At 37.7% G+C, this 4256-nt stretch overlaps 1 pseudogene across 1 annotated transcript; it reads left to right on the top strand.

Annotated features, from left to right (window-relative positions):
• The first annotated feature begins 537 nt into the window (after positions 1-537).
• On the top strand, positions 538-3556 carry LOC101311104 (annotated as a pseudogene). Its single transcript, XR_184875.1, has 7 exons — positions 538-768; positions 885-1167; positions 1310-1682; positions 1802-2020; positions 2185-2326; positions 2483-2728; positions 2849-3556. The product of XR_184875.1 is annotated as a (-)-germacrene D synthase-like (transcript).
• The last annotated feature ends 700 nt before the right edge of the window (positions 3557-4256 follow it).

The following is a 4256-nucleotide window of genomic DNA, read 5'->3' on the forward strand; positions in this document are numbered from 1 at the left end:
TATTAAACATTCCTGCGCGCACATCACCTAATATTTTCGATGGCTAAGTCATAGCTTATGCCTTAATATATCTGCCTTATCTAAATTTGGTATAGATGTTTGAAGCAAATCCTTGGGCGAAAACAAATCCCACGGGCACGTACAATAAACAATTATATGCTTCCCCAACTTGGGCCCTTGGAAGTTTGTGGGGGACTCGATCATCTGGTTCCATTCGATGAATTCTCCCCTTGAGATATGACTGGGAAATTTCCAATCTAAAATATGCTTCCCCAGTTCCCCCCCCACTTGTCCTCGATGAAGCCGATTTCATTGACCCCTAAGAAATCTGGGTTCTTCACGTTCATAGCCATTCATGCAGAAAAAGCACCTTGACCCTTATCCAATACGTGCTTTGTTTGTAAAGAGGGTTATAAACAAGTGTTTATATACGCAGACTATTGCGACTATTGCATAGCATGCGGGGCTGGCCGCCTTCATTTATGGCCGCCACCCAACGTTCTCCTTGCAAGGAAGAGGCACTTACTTGCACTATATAACCAGTTCATGCAAGCACCAAATCACTTCAACTCATACCAACTGAAGTTCGATTGAAAGCAATCATATCGATCACGTACTTAGCTTCATTTGGTTCTGGAAACAAATGGCTCTCCATCAAGATTTAGCATCTCCAGCTCAAACCCTAAATGCTGCTTTCGATGTTAAGCCACGTCCTGCTAATTATGCCCCATGCATCTGGGGCATCATTTTCTCTCATATTCTTCTATGGTAAGTGATATATATATATATATATATATATATATGTTTCTTAGGTAAAGTAGACAATGCTAATTATATTCCCAGTCACTTATTGTTATATGTTTCTTCAATTTGCTCTTATGTAGGAACTAGACGTTAAAGTCGAGCAACATGTCCAAGAACTGAAAGAAGAAGTGAAAAGAATGCTAATGGTTGTAGTTAACGAGCCTGCTTCGCACATGTTGGACATGGTGGATAACATTCAGCGTTTAGGCTTGTCGTACCATTTCGAAAATGAGATTGATACAATCTTGAAACACGCTCATGATCATTTTTATGGAAGTAAAGATTTTGGAAAGGATGGTGACCTTTACACTACTGCTCTCCATTTTCGATTGCTTCGACAACAAGGCTATAATGTTTCATGCGGTAAATAGTCTGTTTTCTTTTTTCTTTTTCATCATATATATTTCTAATCACCATATATGAACTAACTTAAATTTCTTATGCACGTTGACTAACTTCATCAGCATCTAACTCTAATGCATGAATTGGCTGGTCATGTATGTAGATGTGTTCAACAAGTTCAAGGAAAGTGACGGGACATTTAAGGAATATCTTACGAGCGATGTGGTAGGACTACTAAGCTTGTATGAAGCCACTCATCTTAGGGTTCATGGAGAAGACATACTTGAAGAGGCACTGATCTTCACCACGACCCATCTGGAGTCTGCAGCACCCCGATTGAGTTCTCCCTTGTCAAAACAAGTAACTCATGCCTTGTATCAGCCACTTTGGAAGGGCTTTTCAAGGGTTGAAGCAAGGCACTACATGTCTGTCTATGAGGACTATGATTCACACAACAAAACTTTGCTAACTCTTGCAAAGTTGGATTTCAACTTAATGCAGAAAGTCCATCAGAAAGAACTAAGTGATATGACGAGGTTAACATATATATCATTGTCATTTCTTACTACATATGCTAATTACTGATCTAAGATTACGGAAAATTAATAATGCTTTAATTTCTACTATTTTTCTTCTTTTCGGTGTTTACTTTCAGGTGGTGGAAGGACTTGGACTTTGCAAACAAGCTACCTTTTGCAAGAGACAGAATAGTCGAGACCTACTTTTGGGCTTTAGCAACCATATTTGAACCTGAATATCACTTCGCTAGGACGATGGTATGCAAATATGGTGCTCTAACTACAGTGCAAGATGATGTTTACGATGTCTATGGCTCATATCAAGAACTAGAGCTCTATACAGATGCCATTGAGAGGTTTGTATAAATTTGAGATACTATGTTCATATATTCAATAATGTACGTAGTACGTATACCGTCAATATATTAACCCAGAAATTTCCAAAGGCGCATGCAACGAGTAGTTAGTTGTTACTGAATTATTCAGATCAATAGGTTACTGACTTATACATTTTGATCAGGTGGGACATTTCTGCTATTGATGATCAATTACCCCAGTGTTTGAAGGATTGTTATAAAGGACTGCTGGACAGCTACTCTGCATATGAAGAAAAGCTTGCGAAAGAAGGAAACTTGTATCGCCTTGACTATGCCAAAGAAGCAGTAAGTCTCAGAAATTATTTGATTTGTATTGTAGTCTGCATTGGATCATAGTTTAATTAGTAGTTTTATCACTTTATGAAGCCTACTATTAGTTTCATTTACAAAATATTTATAGTAATATCGTTGCTAATTAAGTACGTGGTTTGAATCTCTCAGATCAAAATTCAACTTCGAGGTTACTTCCAGGAAGCCAAATGGTTGAAGGAAAAATACACACCAACAATGGATGAATATATTCCAAATGGACTTAACTCATCCTTCTATCCGATGGCAATCACATCCTTTGTTGGAATGGGAGGTCTTGTTACAAAAGACACCATGGATTGGGTGTTGAATGACCCTAAGATTGTTAAGGCTACAGCACTAACCGGCAGACTCCTCAATGACATGGCTGGCCACAAGGTAATTTATATGTTCATATTTGGATCAGTATTATTCCCTTGTTCAGTATCATGTTATTCTATGTGTGCACGAAGCCATAGTATATAACCATCACTTTGCTGTATCTGTAATACCATGTAGTTTGAGCAAGACATAGAGCAGGGCGCCTCATCGGTAGAATGCTACATGAATCAATATGGTGTCACAGAAGAGGAAGCGAAAATCGAGCTGACCAAACAAAAGGATGCTGCATGGAAAGACATAAACCAAGAGTGGCTCGATCTCCACTCCAGCAATAGTATCCCCAAACCCCTCCTGCAGATCATTTTGAATCTTGCACGTTCTGGTGAAGTTCTTTACAAGAATGAAGATCTCTATACCAACGCTGAAGCTGGACTCAAGGGTTTTATAGTTTCTCTCCTCATCAAACCGGTGCCTGTTTAAGCCTATAAGCTGGTACTTGTTAATCCTCTATGCCGTGAAATCAGTCTCGTCTGTCGAGAAATCTATATATATATGTTCTCTAATATAGTTTCACAGATGGCCTGATGGCCACTATGTGTTGTTGGTGAAACGATTTGGTTTGAATAAAGCACTTTATTTTGGGATGAAATAAGCAATATGTATTATGGCAGGTTTTCTGCCTTGTATCGAGTAATGACCTATAATGTATAATAGGTTTTCTGTTTTGGATTGAATAATGACTCTTTGAGTTTGTAGTGGAGTTTTTGAGTGTATCTATTATTTAACCTAGCATTTCTAATTTGATTGTATGGCTTTTGCCTTGGAATGAACAATTCTATTTTCCTTACAAATAAACATGTATGTCTACTACTCTGCTTGCCAAGTAATATGTTCTCTAATATATTTTTTTCGGGAACAAAATTGAATAATACAAATCGAATAGGGTTGTGAAATCCATACCCCAAATTGAAATCCACACATATATATATTATTTTTTGGGTAACTTAAATTTTGTCTTTTAGTGACTTAAACTTTGTCTTTTTGTGAACGTGTTAACCAAAAAAGGAACATGAAATCCATACCCAAATTGAAATCCACACATATATATATTTTTTTGGGGTAACTTAAATTTGTCTTTAGTGACTTAAACTTTGTCTTTTATGAATGTGTTAACCAAAAAGGAAAAAGGGTGGGGTGTGGATTTTACATCCCATCCCATCCCATCTGATTTGCAGCTCCTAGAACCTGGGAAGGTCTGCCTTATATCAAAAGAAAGGTCTCTCAGTCTATTTTCTTTAGGATTTTACAGAAATGGATTTGGAGACCCGGGTCATTCTCAGTTCGATTTTGAAGACAGGAAGGTCACTGCCATAAACCAGAATTTATGCAATACAGCCGGGAAAAGGTCAAAATAGGGGATACTTTCATCCATGTTGTGGAGGAAATCCATATATGCCTGAAAAGCTTGTTGAGTTAGCTTTAACTTTGCTTTGAGTCACTTTTACATTCCGGTATCGGAACTCACCCTAAAATCTAGTTTGAAACAGTAAAGGTCATTTTCTCAGCTTTTCTGTATAAACTATGT

Source organism: Fragaria vesca, linkage group LG6 (assembly GCF_000184155.1).
Source record: "Fragaria vesca subsp. vesca linkage group LG6, FraVesHawaii_1.0, whole genome shotgun sequence".
NCBI classification, from domain to species: domain Eukaryota; kingdom Viridiplantae; phylum Streptophyta; class Magnoliopsida; order Rosales; family Rosaceae; genus Fragaria; species Fragaria vesca.